This window comes from Emydura macquarii, unplaced genomic scaffold, assembly GCF_026122565.2.
Source record: "Emydura macquarii macquarii isolate MOO-44397 ecotype Brisbane River unplaced genomic scaffold, CSIRO-AGI_Emac_v2 contig_3345, whole genome shotgun sequence".
NCBI lineage: Eukaryota > Metazoa > Chordata > Testudines > Chelidae > Emydura > Emydura macquarii.
The window spans coordinates 6,639,075-6,653,040 of NW_027133482.1; the positions used below are offsets into that span (position 1 = coordinate 6,639,075).

Genomic DNA, 13,966 nt, shown 5'->3' on the forward strand with positions numbered 1-13,966 from the left:
GAGCCCTCACCCTGCGATTTCTAGATCAATCCTATAACTTCTCTTTGAGCTATAGCAAATCTTTAGACAGGGATTCAGTCTCCATTCAAAGACCGCAAGGGAGGGAGAATCCACCACAGTCCTAGGTAAACTGTTGCACATTTTTAAGTGAGTGGAATTAACCATTGCACCTTGTAGCTTATCTGAAGTTGTTGAGCTTTCACTTCAAACCAGGATGCCTTGTTCTGCTGCACTAAAGATCGATCTACCCTCAGAAACCTCTTCCCCACACAGGTATTTGCAGATTGTGGTCAAGTCACTTTTTAACCTGCTCTTGGGTAAGCTGCACAGACTGAACTTCTCCCACCGCAAGGCAGGTTTTTCCAGACCTCACATCACTTTTGTAGCTTTCTTCAGATTCCTTCCCTGGCTCTCAGCACAGGTTTTGAAACACGGACACCAGAACTGCACACAGCATCTGGCAGAGCTCTCACGAACTAGTGCCACATGCAGAGACAATACCATGCCACCTCCCTGCTTCTGCTTGATCTTCCCCTGCTTACACATCCAAGGATCGCATTCACCCTGCTAATGACACCAAGGCACTGCGCTCACGTTCAGTCTACAGTACTGGGGAGGGGGCATATTCTGTCTAGCAAAACAGACAACAGGAGGGCAACATGGGATTCTGAAATAGAAGCCGTGGTCACACTGGTTTACAAGCAGGCACTCTCAGCCAGCCATTATCCAGCACGATAGGAAATCCACTTAGAAAACTATACATTAGCACGGCCTGGCTGTCTGTGCTACAGCTGTTCCTGCCATCACGTGAGTGTACCTGAGCACCTCTGTCTTTCTGTGCCCTACCTCACAGGGTATCTGCAAAGATAGGAGCTGAAGTGCAGAGACTAAGTGACTAGTCCAAGGTCACAGATGGAGACTGTGATGAAGTCAGGAACTAAACCCAAGCTTTCTGAGTCTCCGGGCAGGTCTTGCACTACAGAATTACTCCAATATGACTACATCACTCAGGGGTGTGAAAAATCCACCTACGCACCAATGCGGACATAACTACATCAGCAGGAGAACTTCGCCAGCTGACATAGCTACAGCTTCTTGCAGCGCTGGATTAACTACACGGACGGGAGAGCTCTCTACCGTGGGCACAGAGCAGTGGGTCTCAACCAGGGGTACGGGTCTTCCAGGGGGTACATCAACTGATCAAAGTATTTGTCTAGTTATACCACAGGCTACATAAAAAGCACTAGCAAAGTCGGTACAAACTAAAATTTCACACAGACAATGACTTGCTTGTCCTGCTCTACATACTACACACTGAAATGGAAGTACAAGATGTATATTCCAATCCATTTATTTTATAATTATATGGTAAAAAATGAGAAAGTCAGCAATTTTTCAGTAATAGTGTGGGGGGAAACTTTTGTATGTTTATTGTCTGACTTTGTAAGTACGTCGTTTTTAAGTGCGGTGAAACTTGGGGTATGCAAGACAAATCAGACTCCTGAAAGGGGTGCAGTAGTCCGGAAAGGTTGAGAACCACTGGCATAGAGCACCTTCATTAAAGTGCTACGGGCTGAAGGAACAGGGTCTGTTTAGTTTGGAAAAGAGGAGATTAATGGAGGACATGATAGCGCCTTCACATATTTGAAAGGCTGCCATAAAAGAGAGGGAGAAAAGTGGTTCTCTCATGCCACAGAGGGCAGGACACGAGACAGTGGGTTCAAACTACAGCGCAGCAGATTTAGATTAAATCTCAGGAAAAGATTCCTAACTGTAAGAACAGTAGGACAATAGCACAGACCGCCTTGAGAGGTTGTGGAAACTCCTTCACTGGAGGTTTTCAAAAGGGGGCTGGAGAGCCACCTGGCTTAGATGGTTTAGACACAACAAATCCTACTTCATGGCCGGGCGTCAGACTAGATGACCCGTGTGGTCCTTTCTAACCCTACGGTTCTATGAGTCTACAGCGGGCCAGCCCTGAGCTGATGCGGCGTTTTAAGTGTAGACCTGTCCCCAGCCAGAGCCCAACCCACAGAACCATCCTTCCTCTCAGTTTTGCCAGCACCCTCCAAGTATTGAATAGCGATGTTACACGCACACCCGTGCAACGAGAAACTGGGTCGTACACACAAGTAGAGCACACTGAAAGGTGATTCCCAGACACATGTACAGGCAGACCACAAGGTATGCTTGACTACACAACAAGGCATTGCTGAATCACTGAAGCATATCTTATTATGGACAGCACACAGCACCCTCAAAGCTCCATGCGAGCATTAATCCACCCTCACACCGCTCAGCCAGATTCCACCAACCGCTTTCCTCACACGGCCCTCCAGCCTGGCTGAAGCATGAGGCTGGAGCCAGCCCTGCTGACTGACAGCTGGGACGCATACACCCCTTTGTGGCAGGGAGCACATGGGAAGGAGGGCAGCGAGGCTCAGCCTAGGGTCTGAAAAGTTTTGGATATGTACCAGCCAGAGACAATATGAAAAATGAGTGAGGGAAGCCTCCCACCAGGAGCATTCAGGGTCCTGGTGAGATGCTCCCCCCTTTGAGCTGCAGCTGCGGGGAGAACAGAAGGTGCTGAGACTCCTCTCAAGGTGCAGTCCCTAAATATGGTTCAAAGGCTTCCCCCCCCCATATCAACACCTGGCCTGCAGGCATCTGATCAACTGGAAAGATCCATTTCTCCATCTGTTCCTGGCATGCATCCCCTGCCCGCCTGCCTGCCAGTAGGGAGAACTGCTCTCTAACCCCTTTGGGGATGTCTGCTATTCTCCCCTTCCCCCTCAGGCTCCATTTTTGGAGCTCCTCCTCCCTCCCCCGCACACAGCTCCAACCCAGCCCCTGCAGGGGCTCAGGGCCTGCTAAGCATGACACTGACAGGATTCTTGTCAGTTTCACAGCCACCCACTCAGTGCCAAGGGGCTGCAGTGAAAATCGCTAGGGTCTTCTCAACTTCTCTGCTGCTCCTTGGCGGAGCCCCAGGCAGCAGCAGGTGCCCTGGAGTTGTCCATCAGCAGAGCCAGGCAGATGGCCCTGCAACAGGTCATGCTGTGAAATTTCTCCTCCTAACAAGAAGGGCTAGAAGCACGTGGCACAGTTTCCAGAGGCTCTGAGCACCTGCCAACCCCGCTGGAGCGGACTGCCCTGGAACCGTTGGGCTATTTTTACAACAAAAGAGGAATGAAGGCTGAGGTTCTGCGGTCACTGAGGGCACAGGCCCCAGGCTCACCAGCTGAATTGTCGAGTGCCAACAGATGATAGCAGTTAGACAGTTCTGACGCCCACCTACAGGAGCCAGGGATGAAAGGGAGCCTCACCTCTTCCACAGCCTCTGCTTTGAGACGCCTCACCTACCCTATCAAACCAGCATCCCTGGATCGCAGGTATCCAACCGCTCCTGCGGTTCTGCTCGTTCCCACTGAACTCTCTCTCATCCCCCATGCACCAGGCTACCAAGAAACGCACCCTTCGTCTTGAACACCCAGTAACGCATTGGGAGCCAGGTCACCAAGCGCCCCAGATGCAGTCGCGCCTCCCTTGGCTACTCCTTCGTTATGGCCCCAGCAGCTCAACAGACGTGCCCCAGGCAGGGCTACTGGCCGTGGACAGAGGGAGGCTCCCGGCCAAGCCAGGCTCAGCACAGCTCCTGCAGCTAGACCAGCGGCGGCCCGCAGAAGCCAGCCGGGTGGCGGGGACCCAGAGGGACGGGCAGAGACAAGGGACCCGCGTGAAGAGCAGGGCCGGCCAGTCCCGCTTCTGCATCCTTACCTGGGCGGGGAGCGCCAACCTCGCTTTGCTCCTCCGCTCCCCAGCGGCCTCTCCCGCGCCGGAACCTCCCCAGCCAGCCAGCAACCCTACAGTAAACAGAGACAGACACGGACCCTGCCGGGGGGGGGGGAGAGAAAGTCTTTGTTTAACTGGGGCAACCTCTCACCCCCCGCCCCCTCCCACTCGGTGCTCAGAGAAGGGGGGGGTGAACGGAGCGGGCGAGGCAGGGGAGCAGGAGAGGTTGGGGGGAGCAGGCGGGGGGAGTCCGGGGCAGAGCAGAAAGGAGATGGGGGGGGGGGGGGAAGGACAGGAGGGTGCGGGAACCGGGCTGGAGCCGGGGCCGGGGCCGGGGCCAGGGCAGGAGGGAGTGGGGCAGGAAGGGGGGCTGGAGGAGCGGGGGGCTGGGGCAGGTGGGGAGCGGGGGGGCAAGCAGGGAGGCTGGGGCAGGTGGGGGGCAGGTGGGGGGGCTGGGCTGCGGGGGACTGGAGGAGGGGGGCGCTGGGGGGGGGCAGGCGAGGGGGACCGCGGGCTCCGTCCCACCGACTCACCGCCCCGGCGCCCAGAGCTCGGCGCGCCCCGGCCACCCTCCGGCTGAGCTCCCGGGCCGGCCCCGCCCCCCGCCTGCTCCCATTGGCCGGCGCTCATCCCCGCCCCCTCGCTCGCTCATTGGCCAGGGCTGTTCCGGGACCCGCCCCCGCCCCCGTGACGGGCAGGGAATGCGGGAAATCCCCGAGGGGCGGGGGCGGAGTCACTCTGGGGGGCGGGGCGTCGGGTTAGGAACGGACCAATGAGGACTCGCTAGAGGGGTGGGGACGTGACAGTCGGGCTGGTCCCCAGCCCCCCCCCCCCCCACGTGCTTCCCTGGGACCCCCAATGTGGTGCCTGGGGGCTCCACCTCCCCTCCCCCCCCACAGGCTGGACCCCTCCCCCACCCACTCCCCCCTTGGCCTAGACCCACATCCTTGGGCCCACTGCCCAGCCCCCCTCTCTGCCACCCCCTCCCTGTCCCCGTCCCCCCTCTGCCCGCCCTGCTGAATTGAGACTGGACTCCCGGCTGCAAACACCACACCTGGGCGCCGAGCGCGTCCGGAAAAGCCCGTCTGGTCCCCGCCGCGGTGTGCTCTGCGTGCCGGCGAGTGCTTACACCCAACGCCAGGCACAAGCGTGCGCCTCGGCCTCCCCCCGTGGGCCCAGCCCCCTCCGTCCACACGCCTGCCTCAGCCGCTGTGTTGCCAGCCGCCCCGGAGGCATGGCGTGGGGTCGGTGATTCCAGCTTTTCCCCAAACCCCAACCGTCTGATTAACTGACGCTGTGCCCTCCTCCCCCACGACATGGGCCCACCCCCAAGACCGACAATTACCCCAGCCAAAACATGCCGCCTCCCACCGCCCAGCACACATCACTTGTGTCTCCCAGTCCCTAAAATCAGATCTCCCCTCAGATCCGGTCTGCCCCCCACCCTGCCCTCCAACATCACTTCTGGCCCCTTGACCTCAGGGACGGTTCAGGGGTGACTGGACCCCAGTCTACAAGCACCAGCATGAGGAACAAAGATTTGATAGTGGGCTCTTCGATCTAGCAGAACAAGACATAACATGAGACCATGCCTGAAAGTTGAAGGCGCACCATTTCAGAGGGGAAATAAGATGCACATTTTTAACTATCTGAGGAATTAGCCCTGGGACAATTTACCAAGGGCTCTGGTGGATCCTTCGTTACCAGCCATTTTTAAGCAGTGTTCGGCTGCGTTTTTAAAGGATAGGCTCTAACTCAAACAGGAATTGATACAGGCAAGTCCTGGCCTGTCCAAAGCAGGGCAGGCGCGAGGATCACAGCGCCTTAGAATCTACGAAAGCCAGTCTGGTGATTTTGGAACCCCTGAGGCTGTTAATGTGGTTTCCCTGCAACTCTTTTACCTCCTTATAAACATTTAGGGTCCCTCTGACCTGAGCTATTCTGGTTCATTAGCAGCTCTCCAAGAATTTAGTAGCTACAACTTTCCTTTTCCTGCCTCTGTGGCCTCCAGTTCCCATGGCGGGAGCCCTTTAACTAACTTGCTGTATCAGACGTTCCGTTAGTGTTATCCACCCTATCCCCCTGCTAGTGTCTAATTCCTTCTCTCCCCTTCCCATCGCAGTCTGGGCAGCGATATATAGCACTACAGCCTCCCTCCCTGCCTGGTTAGCCCCCCTTTGCTTCTGCAGAATATAAGCTTTTGTGGTTGTGAGGAAAACTCCCGCAATGTGACCCACGGCCCTGCTGTCTGTCTCGGTCTGCAGAGAGGAAAAAGCCGCTCTCAGAGGAGGGTGGTGTCCAGCTCACATTCATCTCAAAGGGATGTTCCGAGCTGGTCCTTCAGCCACTATATCACATGTCCCTCTGACCTCTGCTGTCTGCCGCTGGGTTAGACTGTAATCCCCTAGGGACAGGGCTCCTGACACCCTCAACAGCCCTGCGCTGGTGTGGTGCATGCTGCTGGCCCTCAAATAAATCAGCTCTATCCCCACTGCTGGGGCTCGATCCCCATCTCTGGCCCCTTTTCCCAGCGCTCCTCCCCCCACCCACTCCCAGTTCCTGCCCAACGGCCCTTTCCGCCCAACGGCCGTTCCCAGAATTCTGCTGCCGGTGGCTCTTCGGGCTGGGCCCCATCTCGGCCCCGTTTCCCCCAAGAGGTTCCAAAACGCTTCATGGGCCTAAGCCTAAGCGCCCTGAAGTCAGTGGGAGTCTTTCTGTTGAGGGGTGGATGGGGGCAGAAGTGATGGGGGCAGAAGTGACAGGAGGAAGAAGTGATGGGGAGGCAGGGAGTGGGGCTGATGTGGGGCAGAGAGATGCTGCGGCAGGGGCCAAAATCTTGTAATCCGTAAATCCAAAATCCGTAATAAACGTGGGGCACCGACAACACTAACTCTCTGTCTCTCACACACACACACACACACACACTGGCAGGGGGAGGGAAGGGGAGTTAAAAATGGGAAAAAACCCAGACCAAATCTGCAATATCCCTTCTTTAAAGAAAGAAAAATCTCATGATTTTGCCCAGTCTCACGGGTTGTAGGTCGGTGGCAGGGTGTTTGAACCGTTGGGGTCAGCCAAGCTGCTCCAGGAGACACTGTGCCTTTAAATATGCAGCAGGCTACGAGTCCCCGTGGCTAGTGGGTGCAGGGCATGCTGGGACTGGTGGCCACTGGGAGGGGAGGGGGGCAGAGTACCAGGCTCCAGTGAGTGGGGGCGATGGTTCCCCCAAAGGGCCCGGCCCTGCGTCTCTTGCCCAGCGGCCGGATGGGCCGGTTGGGGCTGACAAGCCCCTTCTCCCTGGGCCAGCGGGCGGCTGCCTTTTCCAGCACCCTCATTTGTGCGGGTGCCTGCAGATCCCTGTCATGAGGCTATGGAGCTGGCCAGTGCATGGGACAGGCTCGGTATCCCGGGCAAGCTGGGCTTGGTGTGGGGAAGGGATTGGAGCCACTTCTGGACCCGAGAGTGCTCCGGCGTCCCCTCCCCTTCCGCCCCTCCCTCATACCTGTACCGAGCTGGCCAGCTCAGGGCCACCTGGAATCTCCCGCAGGGACAGGTGGCCGGGGAAACACCCCTGGGGTTTCTCCACCCTGACTGCAGCGTGGGGTTGCTGAGCCTGCCCTTGGGGCCTCGGTCTCGCCGGGGCAGACTCTTGCCAATGGCACGTAGGCACCCGGCCGCCTGCGTGTTGGTTGCCGAGTGTAACGCACTGCGCGTGCGCGTGTGTTCGAGTGTGTGGCCCACGCGCTGCTGCTCCCTTCCCTGCGGTGTGATCCCCACTTGTGCTCTCAGGCCTGGCGGGGTGACTCACGGCGACGGTGGAGCCGTCGGTCCACCTGCCGGAGCATCATGACCAGCAGTTATAAATGTGTTGGGCCTCAACTGTGCTGCCAGTGGAGGGCGCCCCCAGAATTCACTGGAGCCAGTTAGGGGATTCCTCCTTCGCTCAGATCTCGGGTCTGGCCCGCCCCCGGGCAAATGGGCCTGAGCGAAAACTGCTGCCTCCATCCCAGGGATGGGGTTCGACAGCCCCTCCTCTCGTGGGAGAAAAAAACCAAATAAACCAACCCTCACTCGCCTCCTTGGGTTGACCTGGTGGCCGGTTTGGACTTAGAAACTTTCTATCACTTTCCTCTGGGTTGACCTGGTGGCCAGTTGGAGCCGGGGTTGACCTGGTGGCCAGGTGGGGACATGGAACATTTCTGCCAGTGGCCAGTCGGACCCATTGACCCGGTGGCCGGTTGGAGTTGAGGTTCACCTCGTGGCCACTTTGGACTTAGAACATTTCTGCCCCTTTTCCCTGGGGTTGATCTGATGCCCGGCTCGACTTAGCCTGATGGGCAAGGTCTGGCCATATAGAAAACTGCTGCTGGAAAAAGGATTAAGCCCACCTGGACAAGTCTGCCCCGGCGAGACCGAGGCCCCGAGGGCAGGCTCTGCAACACCACGCTGCAGTCACGGGGGAGAAACCCCAGAGGTGTTTCCCCGACCACCTGTCCCTGCGGGAGCTTCCAGGTGGCCCTTAGCTGGTCAGCTCAGTGCAGGTATGAGGGGGAAGGGGACGCCGGAGCACTCTCAGACCCAGAAGTGGCTCCAATCCCTTCCCCACACCAAGCCCAGCTTGCCTGCCCCATGCACTGGGGAATCAGACCCAGGCGATGCTCCTCTTGCAGTCCCTCTATGGCTGGTTCTGGGGACTCCAGTGTGTCCCAAATACTCCAAGCTCCCACCAGCTGTCTGTCTATGGCTGGCACTAAAATCCAGTGCTCCAGAGCCCCAGGCTGATCCCGCCAGTTCAGGGCGAGAGGCTGGCTGAGGAAGGAATCCAGCCAACCCTACTTGGATGTAACCCGATGGGAGGCAGCTTTTCTGCTGAGAAAAACCTGAGCTGTTTAAACAAAGGCTCTGTTTGTGTAAACCAGGCCGACAGCGCTGGCCAGCCAGCACTAAATCCAGCCTGCTTAAAGTGTCTGGACCTCACATACACACACAGCGAGGCCGGGCCTTTGCTGTAGTGTGAGTTTCCTCACAGTCCTGGGCAGGCTTTGAGGTATACCTGCCCCCCCACACACTCACTTGTTACCAGGGAGTCGATACGGGGGGTCCTTTCTCGGCGGCGGGAAGGATTCCCCTGCACCCCTGCATTTTGATTTCAACCTTATCCCCTGCGTCTCTTCTTTTCTGGTGCCCTTTTCAGCTTCTAAAGCACCTTACGAGAACAGAAGTGTTGTGATCCCCCTTCGACAGACTTCCCCGTGGTCGCGTGCTGCGTCTGAGCTAAGATCAGATCTCCTGCGTCCCGTTCTGCTGCTGTAACCACCTGATCACTGCTACCACCGCCAACGCCGCATGCCCTTGGGGAGCCCGAGGGGGAACGCAATCTGTTAGACAGGGAAATAGCCTCTGGAGTGAAGTGGTGGAAAGTTTTGGCCCTAGCATGGGCCAGGAAACAGAGCCCATAGCGCAGAGGGCCCTCCTGCACTGATCCGCTCAAGCGCAAGGGGCGGGTACAGGGCGAGCCACACAACCAAAGTTACACAGCAAAACGTCTTGTATCCGTGTGTACCAACGCCAGCGACACCTGCCTTGCTAACCACACAGGGCCTCACATGCTCCGTGACTGGCTTGGTCACGCCGCAGGCCCCGATCCCCGTGCAGCAGGCTCTGGCCAGGTGCTGTCCAGGCACAACTTGCTTGTTAGCTCATTTTGCATCCCAAGCGTATCTTGTCCATGGTGCCCCCCTTATCTGAGTGAGCACAGACATCCTGTCTCTAGCCCACTGATCCATCTACCTGCCCCGTCATGCCCAGGAAGAAATGAGGCAAGTTACTTATGTCAAGTCCCTCATGCCCCGGCGCACACGAGGGTGCGGCTTACGTCTGTCGCTGCCCTGTAGAGAACTGGCAGAGGAAGGAGAATTGTGCATCAGCTGCAGGACCAGGGCAAGGAGAGACGTGGCCTCGCCAGCAGCGGGCAGGGCCCCTTGCTGACGGCCGCGTGAGAGCCGCAGGCTGGGATGAAGAGATCTATTGAATGCGTTGAGGTGTGTGCCAGAGCAGTGACCAAGGAGTCTGGTTTCTTCCCAACTCGCCATGACCTTGGGAAGGCCACAGCCGCTCTCCCTGCCTCTCTGTGAAGGGGGGATAATAGACCTGGGTTGGAAGGTGATGGGCAGAGCAGGATTATTACTTCTGCGTGAGCCTGTGTTTGTCCCACGCCAGAGTGATCTGGATTTGTCTGTTCCTCCGCAGCCCTGTCTGCCTGGATCTTCATTGTGATTAAAACCAAGGGTGGTTTTAAACATTCAGCTTCGCTCATGAGCACACAGCAAGAGCTGCCGTTGGACGAGAGCCCGGCACACAAATGATTATTGATTCTTTGACTCTTTAAAGCACACGGGGATCGGGGCCCATCTTGGCAGCATCCTGCTGACCAGGGCAGACAGCTGAGCAGGAGGAAGTTTGGCTGGCAGCTCTGGGCGCTGCACTGGGAGATATTTATCCATCACTCGTATTCCACAGAGTTTTGTTAGGGGTTTTTATTCCCTCCCCCATGTGCTCTGAGCAATGAAAGCATCTGATGGGAGAAATCCACCTTCATGACTAATCTTCATAGGGGGAGGGTGAACAACCAACGTCTTTTGTCCTCGTTAACATCCCACAATAGTCTGTCTGGTGTCAATGGACTTCCCCAGTTGGGCAGGACATACCTTCTGTTGGAGACCCACATATCATACCAGTTAATGTCTTTTTCCTGTCTGTTGAGTTACCACAGTCACAGAGGCTCACAATGCAACTGCTCAAATGCCTTACAGTGGGATAGAATCATGGAAGATGAGGGTTGGAAGGGACCTCAGAAGGTATCTAGTCCCACCCCCTGATCAAAGCAAGACCAACCCCAACTAAATCATCCCAGCCAGGGCTTTGTCAAGCTGGGCCTTAAAAACCTCTAAGGCTGGAGATTCCACCATCTCCCCAGGTAACCCATTCCAGTGATTCACCACCCGCCTAGGGAAAAGGTTTTTCCTAATATCCAACCTACACCTCCCCCACTGCAACTTGAGACCGTTGCTCCTTGTTCTGTCATCTGCCACCACTGAGAACAGCCTAGCTCCATCCTCCCTGGAACCCCCTTTCAGGTAGCTAAAGGCTGCTATCAAATCCCCCCTCACTCTTCTCTTCTGTAGACTGAACAAGCCTAGTTCCCTCAGCCTCTCCTCATAAGTCTTGTGCTCCAGCCCCCTCATCATCTTTGTTGCCCTCCGCTGGACTCTCTCCAATTTGTCCACATCCTTTTTGTAGTGGGGGGCCCAAAACTGGACACAATACTCCAAATGCGGCCTTACCGATGCCGAATAAAGGGGAATAATCACTTCCCTTGATCTGCTGGCAATGCTCCTGCTAATGCAGCCCAATATGCCATTAGCCTTCTTGGCAACCAGGGCACACTGCTGACTCATATCCAGCTTCTTATCCACTGTAACCCCCAGGTCCTTTTCTGCCAAATTGCTGCCTAGCTCGTTGGTCCCCAGTCTGTAGCTGTGCATGGGATTCTTCCTTCCTAAGTGCAGGACTCTGCACTTGTCCTTGTTGAACCTCATCAGATTTCTTTTGGCCCAATCCTCCAGTTTGTCTAGGTCACTCTGTATCCTATCCCTACCTTCCAGGGTATCTACCACTCCTCCCAGCTTAGTGTTATCTGCAAACTTGCTGAGGGTGCATCCACCCCATCCTCCAGATCATTGATGAAGATGTTGAACAAAACCGACCCCTGGGGCACTCCGCTTGTTACTGGCTGCCAGCTAGACATGGAGCTGTTGATCACTACCCAGTGAGCCCGATGATCCAGCCAGCTCTCTATCCACCGTATAGTCCGTTCATCCAACCCATACTTCTGTAACTTGCTGATAAGCTCCAGACGTTAGGAGTGAGATGAACGCAGGCAGCAACTCACCAGCATTCAGTAACGACTAAACACATTCTTATAACCCTAATACCTATGTTAACAACACTAACACACAGGCGAGCCAGACTGGTTCCAGCCAGGTATTTAACCATGTTCAGTGGGGACATGGGGACCTTGGCATGAGCTGACACCTGGTCTGCCAGCATCACAGAGCCCATCAGGAAGTAGTGAGGAAGGAGGCATAGCTGCAGGGGACAGGATCAGCCCCTGGAATGGGCCATAACTCAAGGGAAGCAGCCCCTGTGGTTAGGAACCAAAGGAAAGGACAGCCAGCAGGTTCAAGAGGAGCGGTTGGTGCCCCGGAAACGTGAGGTCCTGAGGACAAACAGGCTGGGGAAAGAGGAGGAGACCCTAGAAACAGGTCTGGTGGTAGCTAAATTCTGGACTCCATTTGGTGGACAAGACTGGCCCTGGAGGGAAGACGCAAAGGGGCAGAAAACTGGTTGGGATTTCCTCTGTTTGCTTGAACGTTGGTCCAGGACATCGCGAGAGCCTGGAAGGACACTGTTGTTCTGGAAAGGGCTGGGTGTTGGGGGAATCTAGCCCGAGGGCCAGGTCCCAATGGCAGTAGACGAGAAGGTTAAACCGTATCGTGCTGCTCAGCTGCGAGGTGGTGACGCGTGTAACATGCCTTCAACGCTCACAACAGCAATTCCTGGCAGTGCGTTAAATGATCGCCTGGCTAGAGAACACATCGCTGGTGTCGCTCCCTGGGAAGGAAGCCCTGTAGCCGGTCCGTATCTGGTATGAGGGCCTGATCAGCAACCTGCCATGTACAAACAGTACGTGACGGGCAGGAGCCAGTCTGGAAAGCCACAGGAGGGTGCTCTGGGACGGGACCGCTTTGCCCAGATTGCATCTGTGCCCTGGATTGCATGCACAGATTTGTTCTCGTAGGGCCCTGACTCTCAATTTCTCCTCAACGAAAAAGCATTTTTTCCTGGTTAGGGTGGGGAATGGGACCAGACACCTCGCTCCTACAAATCCTGCAGCCAGGTGGAAGAAAACCCCTTGACATTTGAGCATCCCCACTTTGACCAGGGTCTCTTTCCCCGCCCGTTTTGTCCCACGTAACAGTTGCTTTCCGGGTCAGCTCCCGCCGTCGCAGCCAGAATGCCCAGGAGTCCCCGGGTGACTGAGGAGACACCGACGGCACATACAGCAGCTCTGCACTTTGCTCTACCCCGAATACCATGTCTCCGGTTACCCCTCTGGGAAAGCCAGCGAGACCGGTGTGGAATTGGACCTCGTCTGACAAGCGGCTGAGGGAAGCAGGTGGCCGTCTCTTAAGTCAGAGATGCCTGAAGACAAACTAGCCATGGTCGGCTCTCTGGACACCTCTTCCCAGGGTGGCTTTTGGCCATGTTAGCTCAGAGGAGGGTTGGAGGAAAACACGGACGAAGAGTCAAAGAGCCAAAAGTCAAGAAATTTGCAAGAAGAGTCAAACGAGTCAAGGGCATCCGTGTTCTCTGGATGATGTGGCTGCTGGCTGATAAGAGGCATCGGCAGGAAGCAGACTGGCTTGGTGACATGGCCACTCAGCTCTATCGACACGGTACAGCAATGTTTGTCTGTCCCCATTCCCCGGGTGTGGATTAGCTGCTGCTACTGCCTAGGGTGAGCTTTGGAGCCCCTGAGCAATCTCCGACACCAGCCAGGGCCGTGTGTGGCTTCTTTATCCCAGCAGGTGGCCCTGGAAACGAGGGGCTGGCGGAGCTGACTTTCACAGTCCCCTGCCCTTGCTGTTTGTTGCTGTAGGCTTGGCCAGAAGTGCTGGGCTGAAGGGCTCCCTCGCTCTGACAGCATCTGATTCACGCACCTCATCTACACCCACAAGCGCATCCTACCCCTCACCTACGTCTCTGCTGCTATTTCCCTTCCCGGCCCCTGGTCCCGATGTTCCGGGCCTCTCCCGCTCCCAGCGTCACCCCTGCTGTCACCCAGCCGTGGGGAGCTCTCTCTCACCCCCCAAACGCTGTCCTCGCCTTCGAACCCCTCCTTAGCACCCCCCTCCCGACCTGGCGTCCCGTGTCTTCTCTTGCCTAACGCAGACGGGCAGCTTGCTGAGGCCAGGGGAGGGGCCTTTACGTTTCTAACACACCATGCACGCGTGTGCCGCCGTGGGGAATGATTTTTGCGATGATCATCCTAAGAATTGATCAAATAATGATGACGACAGGATCTCTCCTCTGAAATGTACCGGCTTTGGTG

General features: G+C 56.5%; 1 protein-coding gene across 1 annotated transcript in view; it reads right to left on the minus strand.

Moving 5' to 3' along the window:
- ADISSP (adipose secreted signaling protein) overlaps positions 1–4,385 on the minus strand; it is a 127,931-nt gene extending 123,546 nt beyond the window's left edge. Inside the window, exons 1-2 of the mRNA XM_067533594.1 lie at positions 4,326–4,385; positions 3,778–3,891 (exon numbers count right to left, since the gene is read on the minus strand). The gene's annotated coding sequence lies outside the window, so the exon portion shown is untranslated. The remainder of the gene's footprint in view (positions 1–3,777; positions 3,892–4,325) is intronic.
- Between the last annotated feature and the right edge of the window lie 9,581 nt (positions 4,386–13,966).